The sequence below is a fragment of the Mus caroli genome, chromosome 10 (assembly GCF_900094665.2).
Source record: "Mus caroli chromosome 10, CAROLI_EIJ_v1.1, whole genome shotgun sequence".
Classification (NCBI taxonomy): domain Eukaryota; kingdom Metazoa; phylum Chordata; class Mammalia; order Rodentia; family Muridae; genus Mus; species Mus caroli.
In genome coordinates, this window is record NC_034579.1 from 82,525,360 (window position 1) to 82,541,640 (window position 16,281).

The window sequence follows — 16,281 nt, forward strand, 5'->3', positions numbered from 1 at the left end:
AGGCGTGCGCCACCACGCCCGGCTCTTTCCCTTTTTTTTCCTTTCCTGATTGCTTAGCAGCTCACAAACCCAATTCACACACAGGTCTAAGTTTCTCAGAACTTCCAGAGCTTCTGCTACGCCATGAATGTCGTGGCCTGTTAAAGGATTCTGTAAAAGTACCATTCTGCTATTGAGGTCCCTTATGCACAAATGTCTTTTCTAAGTTTCTGGTGAACACAGTCTCTCCTTCAATCTGCCAGTGTCTCTTTTCATCCCGTCTGTCTTTTGTATGAGTGTGAATCTGTCTGTTCATGTCTGTGTCTGCCTGTATTTGTGTGTCTCTGTGCCTGCCCCTAACAAAGGGTTTCCAGCACAGCAAGCACCACATGGTATAGGAATGGTGGTACTGTTGTTTTTTTTTTTTATTTTATGCTGTGTTGTCTTTATTTTTTTTTATTGGATATTTTCTATATTTACTTTTCAAATGTTATCCCCTTTCCAGGTCTCCCCTCCAGAATCTCCCTATCTCATCCCCCCTCCTCCTGCCTTCATGAGGGTGTTTCCCCCCATTCCCACCTTCCCGCCCTGGCATTCCCCTATACTGGGGCATCAAACTCCCTCAGGCCCAAAGGCCACTCATCCCACTGATGTCCAACAAGGCCATCCTCTGCCACATATGTGGCCAACACCATGGGCTCCTCCATGTGTATTCTTTGGTTGGTGGTCCAGTCTCCGGGAGCTCCCGGGGTCTGGCCGGTAGACACTGTTGCTCCTACCCACAGGGCTGCAAACACCTTGAGCTCCTTCAGTCCCTTCTCCAACTCCTCCATCAGGAGCCTTCACTTTAAAAGAACTCTTTAGAAAAAATTTGCAGTGACTTGGACAACAGACAATACTATAAACATCATTGCATATCAAACAATATCTGTATGTTGTGTCCAACATTTATGGTTGGTATTCATTTATAAGGTCACTTTTGTCCTGTTTCCTGTGTTTTAGAAAATATTAACATAGTTCACGTAAAAAAACAGATGCATTGCTCTGAGTTGGGATACAGAAGGTACAGACAATGGGATCACAAGGCACGTACCAGCACACATACATTACTGAAGAGAAACTTCTAGTATCTTTGGAAGGTTTGCTATGTCAGATGATGCTTTCCCGGGGCACACAGGTGAAAGGACATCTTGCTAAAGCAAACACATGAAAGACTGTTTTCCCAAAGCAGACACAGGTGAGAGGATGTTTGGATATAGTAGAAATGGGAAAGGACACTCCATGAAGGAGTATCGATCTGACCCCACAGACAGTGGGGAACAAGCACTGACTATTGATTTGCTTCGCCCCGAGTTATTCTTTACTAACTACACTCATGTATTGGTTCGCCTTACACCGCACTCGTGATAACACCGCCATTGAGAGAAATTCACCTGAGAACTGCTGCTCTTGAGGTTTCCCTGCGGCAAGTTGCCGCTTCTGTGGCCTCACCTTAGGCTGCTTGGCCAGCCTGGCAGTTTTGTCCGGATTGAACTACAGTTTCAGATCCATGGGTGGTGTCTGACTGCCTAGAGGACTGCTCTGCAGCTGCTGTGTCACATTTGGTGTTGGCTACGGGACTGAACTGCTGCCAAAGATCAAAGCTTGTCCCCAAAGAACTATTGAGAACAGGTCCACTTCCCCCATATTCTAAGAACTTTTCTCTCCCACTTCCCCTGCTGGGTGGTGTGCTAGAGAACAGGTTGAGGGCCTAGTCACTGAGCTGCCACGGAGGACTCAGCTGCCTCCCCTCGAGCAACTTCACTTCCTGATGCTCTGTGCCCCCCCCCACTTCTGTCACTTACCCTCTCCAGACTCCCCCCCCACACACCTCGTGCCCCCAGCCTCTCCTTCCCAGTCATCTTCTGCAGGCCGTTTTCACTGAGGAAAAGGAATTGTATCATCAGAACCACCACTCTTTTGACCCCTCTGCTGATGTAAGTGTGACAACCTGCTTCCTGCTGGCACTGAGGGTTATATCCATATAAGAATTCAACAGAGAAGCCGGGCATGGTGGTGCATGCCTTTAATCCCAGCACTTGGGAGGCAGAGGCAGGCGGATTTTTGAGTTCGAGGCCAGCCTGGTCTACAAAGTGAGTTCCAGGACAGTCAGAGCTATACAGAGAAACCCTGTCTCAAAAAACTCAAAAAAAAAAAAAAAAATTCAACAGAGAAACGGCAGGAAGACCCTTACCAAGGGATCGCCGATAATTAGGATAAAAAGAAACTAGTGAAGGCGTTTGAGAAGAAATTTACCTGTAATGGTACTAGAATTGAGCATTCAGAATATGGAGAAGTAATTCAGCTAGAGGGTGACCAGCATAAGAACATAAGCCAGTTCCTGATAGAGATTGGATTGGCTAAGGATGATCAGCTGAAGGTTCATGGGTTTTAAGTGCTTGTGGCTCTCTGAAGCTTAAGTGAGGCTTTCCTTGCAATGCCTACACATGACAGCGGGCCAGGGAATGGAAGGTACATATCTGTGCGTTCCCAAGCCAGATGAGGGATGGTAGAACATGACCTATACCCCAGACTTCTCTCCAAGAGCATGGCAGTAGAGGGGTAGCTCCAGGCCTACTTAACTCCCTAGAAACAAAGGCCCTTTCCTGATAAAGTCAGTTAAGCTTTTGTCTCTCCACCAGAGAACTGGTTTTTCAAATACCATGTGACATGCAATCCCTGGCTCCTGAGAGCTTTGCTATTTGAACTGGGGTATGACTAACATTTGCCTGTCTTCAATCCGGTCCACATATGCAAATTATGTGCATTTCTTTCCTTGTTCCGTTGTCCTTCCCTCCCCACCCGCACTCCACCATTTCAATACACAAGCTGTTAAATTAGCTCCACCGGTTTAATAACCAAGCTGTTGTCCGACACAGTCTTCCAGGTCATTTATACCTGCCGTACACATTTACACGTGCTTTGGAAATGAGAGCCTAGGTGTCTCATGGTCTGCTTCATGCATTGCCTAGTGTGTTCTCACCCATTCTAGGGGGGCATGCCAGTGGGTGTAGGGTTGTTGGCCTGCTCCGCCACAGGGCACACTTACTTGGGGAGGTGTGTAGAATTTGACTGCACTTATCCCATGCTGCCTACTCCTTGCTGCCTCCAGCCTCTGTCTCTGCCAAAGCCACCTCTGCCTCCTCCACCACCTCTGCTGCAGGCAGCCACCTCTGCTGCAACTACTGGCAGGGGGCGGGTACTGGGCTGTGGGGAAAAGCCACTGAGTCAGTCACCACTTGGGGATGGGAAAGCGCAGGCTGAGACATGGGAAAGCCAGAGCTGGTTCCCGGATCCCCTGGGCCTGCGATGAGGCTGGTTCTCAGACTCTTGGATATCCAGCTGTCACTGGGAGTCATGGAAGAGCAGCAGAGAATGGAGTTAGGCCCCCCGTGGATGGGGACAATGACTAGTCAGGGGCGGGGCGGAGGGGGGGGGACAAGGGGAGCACCTCAGCTTGTTTCATCTTGGTGGTGGCAAGCTTAGAGGCTGTTGGTTGTGGGCAGAAGCACAGAAAGGCCTTCTACTGGAGATTAGGCTGTGGCTCTGTAGGGGGAAGGCCTTCTTCAAGGCTCCCAATGGAGGATCTTGCTTCCAGGCAGCTTGACTGGTTTCTGCTGGTTTTATCAATGCAGCTGGACATGTCTGAGTCTTCTTTACTGTTTAGCTCTGGTTCCTCTGTCAGGGACCAGCCTAGTGGATGTGATTGATTTCAGGGACTTCCTGGAAGCTATTTTGAGTTGTTTACCTTCCCACTTCAGGAGCTTCCCTGCAGGATGGAGTGGATCTCTCAGGAAATTCCTTACACGACATGTGGATAATCAATTACTCTAATGTCAAGATGGCGGTAGATCTATCATGCCTGGAAGACAGGAAACCACAACGCGAGTAAGTGACCGAAATCAGGTTAGAACTGGGCACCTCACCCTTCACTGTACATCTGTCTCCTTTCCTACATTCCTGTCCAACTCTGTATATCAGAAGGTGCCAAACCATGTGCAGCAGAGGCAGAATCTCTGAAGTTCCCAAGAGAGTGATGCATGAATCTATGAAGGTGATGCTCAGGCTGTAATGGAGGCTCCAGGGTAATGGAGATGCTAGGAACATGGAACATCGGTTGAGCAAAATCTGAGCGATGACTGGAGCCAACCCAAGTGAGAGGAAGACCAAGTAGACTATGAATGGAAAGGTATTAGAGACAGAGTTGCCCAAGCCTGTTGGGACTCACATCATACTACAGCTTGCCCAGTTGTTGACCATGGAGCTACAGCAGTTAACTCATGATCTGCTGGATTTCACTCCTGCCTTGGGCCTACCCCTTCTTTCCATGCCCCATTTCCCCCTTCTAACATGGGAATGTTTACTCTGGGCCTTTAATTATGGAAGTATGTAACTTTCCCATTTTTTTTTTCTTTTAATTTTAGATGGGCTCTCAACCAAGAGATTAGCTTGAGTTAGATAGAGACTCTGGACCTGTACTGTAAATCGTATTGGAACCACTGGAATTTGGGGGACAGACTGCATGCATTTTGCATTACAAGATGCCCAGGAGCTTTTGGGGGGCAGGGCAGAGGCAGAACATTATGGTTTGAAGGTGAAATGTCCCCTGCAGGCTCTTGTGTGGGAGACTTGGACCACCAGATGATCACATTATTTGAGGGAGTTGTAGAAACTTACGGAGACGGATCTTTAGTTGGAAGACTAGATCGCTAGAGTATGCCATTGACTATTACAAGCCTGGTCTCCCCTCCTTCCTCCTTCCTGAGGTGAGGAACCACCTCTCCCATAGTCTCCACTGACTTGCTTCTGCCCACATTCCTGAGCTCAGGCAGCCAGGGACTCCTACTCCTACAGTGTGAGCCACCAGAAATCCTTCGCCTCCTGAGGTGTTTTCTATCAGCTGTTATTTTGCCACAGCAACACTAGAAGTGACTAATGCAGTCACTGAAATGTGGAAATGTATATACACTGTACATAGTAGACATAGGGTAAAAGCTCTGAGCTCACTTCCAGGTTTGAAAACCCACCCAAACCCACCAATCCCAGAGCTAAAAAAAACCACCAATGCCTGAGCTATATAAAACAAACAAACAAACAAACAAAACACCAATTCAATCCCTGAGCTCAGATCAAACTCCCACCAATCCCTGGCTCAGAACAACCTCAATGCTTGGGTTTGCCCCAAGCTTAGGACTTGAAATCCTACCAATTTCCACCCTGGAAATTTTAATCCTGGAAAACTCCGCCCCTAAGAAATCCTACATAGGGCTGGCAAGATGGCTCAGCCGATAAGAGCACTGACTGCTCTTCTGAAGGTTCTGAGTTCAAATCCCAGCAACCACGTGGTGGCTCACAACCACTCGTAATGAGATCTGATGCCCTTTTCTTGTGCGTCTGAAGACAGCTACAGCGTACTTATGTATGAAAATAAATAAATCTTAAAAAGAAAAGAAAGAAACCCTATATAAACCTGTTTCCTGCTCAGTTCTCCTCTGCTTCTCACTCGCACATGAACAGCCACAAGTCTCTTGTGTGAGGTTTGTTGTGTGGAGTAACTTTGTGGTATTCCTTGGCTCCTAACTGCCAGGAAACCTTTCCCCTCAGAGCTGCAACATTTCCACTGAGGAAACCTTCTCCCTCAGAGCTCTAACACTCCCACTGGGGAAATCTTCCCCTGCAGAGAGCTGTAACCTTTCCTTTAGGGAAGTCTCCACTGGGAAGCCTTTCCTCTCAGAGCTCTACACTTGCAGTAGAATTTAACATGTCCCTGGTTGATTAAAGCGTGTCTGTCTAACATGTGAGGAACACAGATGTTAGTTATTCATATGGTGTTGGCTCTGTGTTTACTTACTATCTGTTGATAGCTGACTATGTTCACTATTCACTGGCTGTGTGCTCGATGCTATTCTAGTAAGTAGCAAGCAAGACCAGGCAAGGCTCCTGCAGTCAAGAAAGCAATGGCTTGGTGGTGTAGACAGGGCTTCATCAGAAAATAACAGGCAGATGTACATTTTCCTCAAAAAAAAAAAAAAAGGTGTGTATTTGAAGATACCAAGGTATCTTCTAGCTCAAATATCTTAATTATTTTAGTTCTCTTTTTCTCTTTATCTGTGCAAGTACTTTTTAGAGTGGGAAACCCCCTACTTGAGCAAATGGCTAGTGAATAACGTCACATGACTCCTTTCCATGTTGCTCACTTAAATCTGATGTTCTCAGGCAGCCTCCTCCTGCACTCTTGCTAAAGCTCTGCAAGTTTGCTGACTCATTGTTCTCAGAGGAACATCACGAGAGCCCTGAGTAAGCAAACTGCACTGACTAAGGGAGACAGATGGCGTCCCTTTGTTTGGCTCTCTGGGGGCTAGAATTTGAAAGCTCAGACTTGGGGCTGAGAGTCTCTTCCTAGAACCCTATGTTATTTATTGTTCTTTAGAAACCCACTACTTGGCATCATTTAGCACTGCTTTCCCCTGATAATAGAGTGTAAATGTCTTATGTTCACTAGAAGGATATGATTAAAAAAAAAAAAAAGAGGTTGGAAAATCTGAAGATTGGAAGACTTGGTTAGAGACTTCAGACTTGGGCTAGTGTTCAGAGGGAGGCGTGGCACAAGATTCTGGCTGCTGGGTGGCAGAGACCACACCATGAAACTCGGAGGAAACATAACTGCTAAGCCATCTTGCCCCAGTACAGAAGAAGTCCATTTCGTTACCAAAGGTCACCGCCACTCAATCCAGAGCACACCCAGCAGCCAATTAAACTTGTAAAGCAGCCGGGTGTGGTGGCAAAAACCTGTGTCAAAAAACCAAAACCAAAACAAAACAAAAAAACCAAAAAAAGTTGTAAAGCAAAAGCTGTCGTTTCTGATCTGCCTCATTCTGACTCTTACAGGAAACCATGACTTACTCTTTTTGTTTCTTTGTCTTCATTTTTTTTTTTTTCCTTAAGATGGGGTCTTTCTGTGTAGCCCTGGCTGTCCTAGAACTCACTCTCTAGACCAGGCTGGCCTCAAATCCACAGATCCTCATTGCTCTGCCTCTTCAGTGTTGAGATTAAAGGCAGGCGTTCACCACCACACCTGGCCAGGCTTACTTTTTAAGCCTAACAATAGTCATTTAAGTTGGTTCTTTTTTCTTTTTCCTTTTTCTTTTTCTTTTTCTTTTTCTTTTTTTCTTTTCCTTTTTCTCCTTTCTTCTTTCTTTTTCTTTTTCTTTTTTTTGAGACAGGGTTTCTCTGTGTAGTCCTGGCTGTCCTGGAACTCACTCTGTAGACCAGGTTGGCCTCAAACTCAGAAATCCACCTGCCTCTGCCTCCCAAGTGCTGGGATTAAAGGCATGTGCCACTATGCCCCGAAAGTCTGTTCTTTATCTTATGGTTTTCACTAAAGCACCAGGTCTTCCCAAGTGCTGTTGCATCTAAACACCAAGCAGGCCTGATCCCTATTTAGCTTCTAAGACCAGTCGAGATCAGGTGTGTTTAGGGTGGTATGACTGTAGACTCATCTAAGTGCCTAATGTTGCAGAATTGAAACTTTTGATAGATAATAGGATAGATTAGTGAGAAACCTTAACACATAACATTAATGGGATGACTATCTCTTTTCTTCTAAATTTAAAGTCAATAAGTACCTAGCAACCTGATCGCCTAGAAAGATTGTTGGAAACCATAAATAGAGGCCGGTGACATAGTGGAAGGAGAAACCCAACTCCCAAAAATTGTCTCTACCACCGGGCGTGGTGGCACACGCCTGTAATCCCAGTACTTGGGAGGGAAAGGCAGGCGGATTTCTGAGTTCAAGGCCAGCCTGGTCTACAGAGTGAGTTCCAGGACAGCCAATGCTACACAGAGAAACCCGGTCTCAAAAAACCAAAAAAAAAAAAAGTTGTCCTCTGACCTCATATGGGCAGGTGGTACACCCACATAGATGCACATGCACACACATTAACCTGCATGGACACATGCGTGCACACATGCACAACACAGCACCTGCTCATACACAGACAAAATGCACTCTAACACACACAATGTAACAATAAAGAAAAAAAATGAGATAAAATAAATTTATTTTTATTATTGTTATTATTTTTTTGCAATGTGTAACTTAACCACCCCAACAACACCACCCACAGAATGAGGGCTTGTCCTTCCTTGACTTCTATGCTGGATCACCATCTCAGAATTAATTCCTGCTAATAATCAAATGAATCCATTCAGGTATATTTTATGAACATGCTCACAGGTAGGTATTTCCTTTACTATAAATGAGAGCCCAATGTCTATACTGTTTTGATTCTTATTCTTTACAATATATTTAAGCAAACACTTTGTATTGGTTCAGGGAGATTTATCTCATTGCAAGCAGCTGCCATAGGGGGGAGACTGAAGAAAAAGTCGCAATGCAGCGACAGTGCTGAGTAGCACTCCTCTGGATTCATCTTCTGCCAACATCCGAGCAAAGTCCATGTGGATGATCTGTCAGCCTCCAGGCAAGGAGAAGATGCTCGGGTCAGCACTGATGCTACCACATGAGGCTTCAGAGCACACCATAGCTGTCCCATAGAGTGGAGCAATGAGACAAGGTGTCCATATCTGCTATCACCTCCCACAAAAGCAAGTTGTCTAGCTCTTAATTTTGGCATGGCACAGAAACTCTTCAACTTTGAGTAACAAACGAACAACACACAAGACTCAAAACTGTCTTTCTCTGTGGTGGTGCACACTTTTAATTCTATACTCAGAAGGCAGGGGCAGGGTCTGGGCAGGGGCAGGGTCTGGGCAGGGGCAGGTTGATCTCTACTTTCAAGGCTAGCCTGGATAAGAGAGATCCAGATTAAAACAAACAAACAAACAAACAAACAAACAAAAAATTGTCTTTCTCCAGGAGTGTTTTATTTGGTGGTGTCAGGAGTGGACACCTTACCTACCCTAGGCACGTGATCTCCTACTGAGCTACAGTCCAGACCCTGGGGACCACATCACATTTTTAAAAGAGTGTTTGAATCTTTTTTGTCATGGTGGTAAAGTCTGTAATCTCAGCACCTGACAGGCATTCACTATCTGGCTATATAGCAAGTTTCAGACCATAGTGAGACTGTCCAATGAGATAGATAGATAGATAGATAGATAGATAGATAGATAGATAGATTAGTCAGGATTATCTAGAGTCACAGAACTTATGGAATGTCTCTCTATATTGATGGAATCTCATGATTGTTCAGTCCCATGAGGCTAGTTGTTTCATCTGGTCTTCTGTAGAGGTAGGTCTGGGTGAGGACCCAGGTTCAGTTCCCAGCACCCACATGGTGTTTCACAACCACCTGTAAATCCAATTGCAGGTGCTCCAATGTCTTCTTCTGGCTTCAGGGGTGGTAGAGAGCACCTGAACATGCATATATACATTATATACATGCAAGCAACACACACACACACACACACACACACATAAAATAATAATGAAGGAGCCTTAAAAATAATTCATTCACTTGAACAAACATTAAACTCATATTTACTTTTAATACAGATTTAACTTTCGCCCCCCCATGATTAACAAAATTAAGTAAATAATCAAAGTTTCTTGCTCTCTGCAAAGCAAATCCAACGAAGAAATTCCTATCCTTACCCTTTGAGAAATGTTTAAGTCACCTGCATCTATCTTCATCAACTTCTCCCCTTTCAGAATATCTAGAAACCTTTTAAGTAATAGGGAAGGAAATACCAAGCTGGCGAAGGAGGGATGTGAAAATGGTCCCCGGGCATGAGAAACGCACTCCTAGTAAGTTAGCAAGTTTCAAGTCCTTTACGAAAAGAAGAACTAGTTTGGCATCGCCAGTTTTGCTTAGTCATGTTTTTTTTTGTTGTTTTTTTTTTTTTTTTTTTTTTTTAAAAAGTTTTTTTTTTTTTTTGGTTTGGTTTTTTTTTTTTTTTTTTTTTGCTGGCACCGACGTGGGAAAGTCACATGAATGTGAACTTGTGCTCAATTAGCTCCCCTTTCCTCTTTGACACCTATCCTATCTGGGGTGTCGGATGTTATGAAACTAGTAGCAAAGACTTCTAGACTATGCAAAAAAACCAAAAAAAAAAAAAAAAAAAAAGCAACCTTTCTTCTCTTGTCTGAAGCACTCAGACTTGACTTTGTGTTTGTTTAGCATGGGTAAAACCACCATGCCAGTACACCTTTAACGCCAGCATTTAGGAGGTAGAGAAAGGTGACTCGCTGTGTGTTTCAGGCCAGTCTGGTTTACATAGTGAGTTCCAGAACAGCTAAGACCAGAGAGAGAGAGAGAGAGAGAGAGAGAGAGAGAGAGAGAGAGAGAGAGAGACCCTGACTCCCAAAAGAAAACAAAACCCACTATATATTAGAGAGGCAGTTAGATGATTCGCCAAGCCTGGTGACCTCCACGTATGTGCTAGAGAGATGGCTCAGCACTTAAGAGCATTTGTTGCTCTGGCAGAAGACCTGGGTTTGATTATCAGCACCTTCATGATGGTTTATAATCATCTGGAATTCCAGTTCCGGGGGTCCAATGCTGCCTTCTGCTTTCTGTTTATGGTCCACCATGTGGTCCACATACATTCCCAAGCATGCACATGTAGTTTACTTAATAGAATACCTGCCTAGCATGCATGAAGTCATGGGTTCAGTCCCGAATACTATTTAAAATGGATTTGGTGCTACACACCTGAAGTCCCAGAACCAGGAGAGTGAAGCAGGAGCGTCACAAGTGTAATACCATCCTTAGTTACATAGCCAGTTCAAGGCTAATTTGGGATACATGAGACTCTCAACCAAATTAAAATAAAACAATATAAAATTTCAATTCATAGAGAGCAACAATTTATCCAAAAGAGCAAATTGGCCCAGGTATGATGGTGCATACTATGTTGGAATTGGAGACGACAAGATCAGGAGTTCAAGGCCAGCCTGGGCCACGTGAGACCCTGATTTAAAAAATATATATATATATCCAGACTGCCAGTCATTGTGGCACACCTCTTTAATCCTAGTCCTTGGGAAGCAGAGACAGTTGAATCTCTTATGAGTTCAAGGGCAGCCTAGTCTATATAGTGAGTTCCATAACAGCCAGGGCTACATAGACCAACAAACAAACAAATAACCAAACAGAAAGGTAGAGGATGGGGGAAAGAGTCAGCCAATAAAGTGCTTTCTGTGCAAGCTCTTACCTAAACATCACACCCTGGTGGCACAAGCCTGTGATCCCAGTGCTTCAAAGAGTCACAGAGTGCCTGGAGCTAATGGGATAGCTAGCTTAGCCTAATAGGTGACCTCCAGGTCCCAGTGGTCTTAAAAAAGCAAGGCAGATGGCTCCTGAGGAATGACTTTTGAGGTTGGCCTCTGACCTCCATACATATGAACACATCACATGCATGTTCACCCACCCAATCCCTCACACAAGCACCCATACAACTTACATACATGAACCTAAAGCAAACTACCCAAGCAAGCCTGTAAGCAAGCAAGCAAAACAAAACAAAAACAAACAAACAAACAACCAAAAAACCCAACCAACCAACCAACAAACAAAAAAAATCCCCCAAAACCAGAGACCTGACTATAAAAGCAATAATGAAATCATTCTAGTTTTATGAAGGAAATTGTTTTATCTGTCTAGCACAAGATATAGTAGATATGAATTGGAGATCATTAAAAAAGGGACCTCAGAGCTACACATTTCAAACGTTCATTTTCTGTGTGTATTTAAGTTGTGTGATTCATCCGCCCTCCTATAAAGAATCAGAATAAGAATCCTATGAAACTCTGACTCCCTAGACCTGCCATGCTGGTTTCCAGGGAAACTGCACTTCCGGAAGTCGTCTTGGGAAACTAAAATGATGCGAGCCACATGAAGCCAAGCTCACAGTGGTGCCCGCCTTTAATCCCAGCACTAAGGAGACAGAGGCAGGTCGACCTCTGTGAATTCGAGGCCAGTCTAATCTACATAGTGAGCTTGGCAAGGCAGCCAGGACAGCTAGAGCCATATACTGAGACTCTGTCTTAAAAAAAAAAAGAAAATCGTCAAAGGGGGATCCTTTCGTACAATCATGAGATCAACCGGGCTTTAGAGTTTCACATCCTCTGTGAGGCAAAACAGAGTAACCGTGGAGCAGGGGCTGGAGAAGGGCATAGAAACCAACATCCATTAGAAACCAGTACAGCAGAGCAGGTCCTTAGAGAAATGCTCTGTTTGGAGAAAGCAAATCAATGCAATTGAGTTTCATGGTTATGCAATTATCTCTCTCTCTCCCTCTCTCTCTCTTTCTCTCTCTCTCCAGCCCCTTCTTTCTCCATTTTTTATTTATTTGAGACTCTGCTGTCTTCTATGTAACCCTGTCTGTTCTAGAATTTACTACAATAGACCAGGCTGGCCTCTTAGAAATCTAGCCACACCTGTCTCTCTGAGTGCTGGAATTAAGGTGTGCACCACCATGCCCAGCTAGATTAGGGTTTCTTATGTGAACCTTACGTCCATCTAATATATGTGTTTGAAAAATAACGTTGTTGTATTATTCGTCAATCCCAGTATCTTGAGTATAATCGATATTATTATTATTATTGTTAGTTTTTTGTTTTTTTTTTTTTCGAGACAGGGTTTCTCTGTGTGGCCCTGACTACCCTGGAGCTCACTCTGTAGACCAAGCTGACCTTGAACTCAGAAATCCTCCTGCCTCTGCCTCCCAAGTGCTGGGATTAAAGGTATGTGCCACCACTGCCCTGCCATATTTTTATTTTTTAAAAATTTGATCTAATTTAAAGCTATGATAAGAAAAGTACCTTGGTCTGCTTGGTCCAGGGCGTTTTTTAGTTTCAGAAAGCCATCATTCATGGAACTACCTTTCACTGCTAACTCTGTTACTAGCAGAGACCTCGGGGCTCTGGGTTTGTTGAGAGGTGTCCTTACTGTTTAAAAATGTCCTACATTTGGGGCACATGCCAGGCAGTGACCACAATGCTGTTGTGAGAGGTGATTGCAGGACAACTTTCCTACTTCCACTGTGTGTGTAAACTTCTTTGCATATTGGACTTTCTAAACCCCAATCAACTCATTTCAGAGTTACAGCCACTGTTGGGTGAGATGCGATCTTTTCCTTGTCAGCTGGAGTGTACAGGGGCTGTCCCTTTGTTTTCCTAAAACCTGGGTTATGATGGTATCAAGTCCCATCTAACTGTAGGCATGGTTGCCAGGGTTGGATTTCAACTTCCTGTTCAAAGACATACGCCAGAGAACAGCAGCGTTTGCAAAGGACCCTGCAGAGATCTGCCTTGGGTTATTAGTTCTGAAGGTTTTGGTCCATGGCACTAGAGTTTCATCTTTCTGGTCTTAGCATGAGGTAGGAAGTTCATTAGGATGGGAACTCATCATGATGGAGGGATGTGGAAGCAGGGCTATTCAAATCACAACAGGCAGCAAGCAGGGGTGGGTTTTTGTTTTTGATATGGGGCCTCACTAAGTAGCCCAAGATGGCATTGAAATCACGTCATAGTCCAGGCTGAACTTTAGCCCATGAGCCTCCTGCCTTAGCCTCCGGAGGGCTGGGGTGGATGAGTGTTTACCAGCATATCTATAGCCAATCTCTTTTCCAGAAACTATGTACAGTGAAAGTGCCCAGGAGGCCTGGCTCTGAAGTTGAAAAGCTTGGGTCATTTTTTTTTTTTTTTTTTTATGTTTTAGGTATTTGAAATCTGTCACCTACCTTCCTTTCTTCCTTTTTTCTTCCTTCCTTCCTTCCTTCCTTCCTTCCTTCCTTCCTTCCTTCCTTCCTTTCTTTCTTTCTTTTTTCTTTCTTTCTTTCTTTCCCTTTTTATATATCTACATGAATATATTGTAGCTATCTTCATGTGCACCAGAAGAGAGCATCAGATCCCATTACAGATGGTTGTGAGTCACCATGTGGTTGTTGGGAATTGAGCTAACTCAGGACCTCTGAAACAGCAGTCAGTGCTCTTAACCGCTGCGCTCCTGATGCTCTTACACGTCTGGCTTTTCCTGGATCTCAGAAGAATAGATGGAACCAGCCTGAGGAACAATAGGAAATCTGACCCCGCGCTGTATGCATTAGGTGGCCTTGGTTCCACAATGTCCCCACCTATAAAATAGAGACAGAGACAGGCCTTGGGTTCATCGGGCTACTACTTTTCCTTAAGAATCCCAGGGCTGCTTCTGTCCTCCTGGACTTGGCCATGTCGTTAGCCCGTGTTGCTTCATTTTGAGGAGCTCAGGTTAGAGCAGTGGTTCTCAAACTTCCTGATGCTGCGATCCTTTAATACAGTTCCGCATGTTGTGGTGACCCCCCAACCATAAAATTATTTCACTGCTACCTCATAACTGTAATTTTGCTACTCTTGTGAATTGTAATGTAGATATCCTAAATGTAAGATAATTTGATATAAGAACCGGCACAAAGGTCATTCAAGCCACCAAGGGGTCATGACCCACAGGTTGAGAACCATTGGACTAGCGGCTGAACGAGAGTTTGGCAAACTCAGAAGTCCTGTGAAATGTTCATCATCAGAAACGAAAGATAGTCAGGGTAAGGGAGATGGCTCAGTGGATAAAAGATGGATGCATGTCTGTACTCCAAACATTCCTGGGTCAAGATGGGAGACGGAAAAGAGGGAGAACTGGCCAGAAGCTGGCAGGTCAGCCTGGAGTATGCAGCTCAAAGGCAGAAACAAGAGATTTCAGTTCCAAACGAGGTTCAATGAGAGAGCTGACTTCTGCAAAGTTGTCCTCTGAAGGTGATACAGGAGATGTAGCAGGTGTTGGTGTTCTGTCTAAGCTCCACCCCACAGTTCCTGGCAGCAGCCAGGTATGCTCCGCCCCACAGTTACCTGGCAACAGTCAGGTAGGCCTGGTCCACTATAAAAGGGGCTGCTTGGCCCCTCCTCCTCTCTCTTACACCCTTGTGCTTCCTCTCTCCCCATTCCCTTCCCCCCTCTTTCCACGTGGTCATTGCCAGCCTATACTTATCTACTCCCTCCTTCTCTCTGACTTTCTCTGCCTCTACTACTTTCTTAACTCCCCTCCTCATGCCCTAAATAAACTCTATTCTATACTATATGGGTGTGTGTCTGGTCCCTCAGGGGGAGGGGATGCCTCGGCATGGGCCCGCTGAGGCACCCCCTTCCCCCACACTGGGTCAGAACATATTCTTACAGCTCTTTCTCATTTTATGGTCACAACAGCAGGTGCAAGTCCGTACACACACACACACACACACACACACACACACACACACACAGAGAGAGAGAGAGAGAGAGAGAGAGAACAAAAACATTTCACTTTACCTTCTGGGAGTTTTTTCTTTATTTCTACTGTATTTATTTGCTGAATATTTTGATTAAAGGATAGGAGTCTGAGTCTAAAAAGTTTCAAATGGTTAATATAAGATGATTAAGATTCGTGTGTGATGTATGTTCTACCCAAATATGACATTGCCTCTATTAGGTATTTCATTTAGCTGAAGTAGTGGTGTTATACACCATGATTGAAAATGTTTTTAGAGGCCAGGAGTGGTGATGCTTGTCGTGTTTTATAAAAAGAAAAAGAAGCCAGGGATGTGTTTGATAGATTCGCCCTATGGTGCGGGGTGGGGGTGGGGGTTGGGGGGTGCAGTGGGAAGGGGGGCCTCTGTAGGGCCATGCTGAGGCATCCCTTCCTCCTGAGGGACCAGCCATAGTATAGAATAGAGTTTATTTAGGGCATGGGGAGGGAAGTTGAGGGAATAGAGACAGAGAGAGACTCTGGCCATGAGCACATGGAGACGGGGGAGGGGAATAAGGAGAGAGAGGACAGAAAGGGAAGAGAGGAAGAAGAAGAGCAAAAGAGTGAGGAGGGGGCAAGCAGCCCCTTTTATAGTGAGTCAAACACATCTGGCTGTTGCTAGGTAACTGTGGGGTGGAGCCTAGAAGAAATGCTAACAGTGCTGCTGGCTTTTACACATAGAAAGCAGAGGCAGGCAGATCTCTGTGAGTTTGAGGCCAGCCTGGCCTACAAAGAGAGTTCCAGTAGAGCCAAGGATGTTACACACACACACAAAAAACCCTGTCTCAAAAATTATGATGATGATGATAATGATGATGATGATGATATAATGATTTGATGTTTTCAGAGAGGCAGGAGAGATGGCTCAGGGGTTAACAGCACTGCTCTTCCAGAGACTCCACTACAGTTCCCAGCAGCCATGCCACATCTAACAACTGCCTATAACTCCAGCTCCAGGGGATTTAACCTTTTTTTTTTTTTTTTT

At 44.8% G+C, this 16,281-nt stretch overlaps 1 pseudogene; it reads left to right on the forward strand.

Moving 5' to 3' along the window:
* Nucleotides 1–1,224: 1,224 nt before the first annotated feature.
* Nucleotides 1,225–2,450, forward strand: LOC110302727 (annotated as a pseudogene).
* The last annotated feature ends 13,831 nt before the right edge of the window (nucleotides 2,451–16,281 follow it).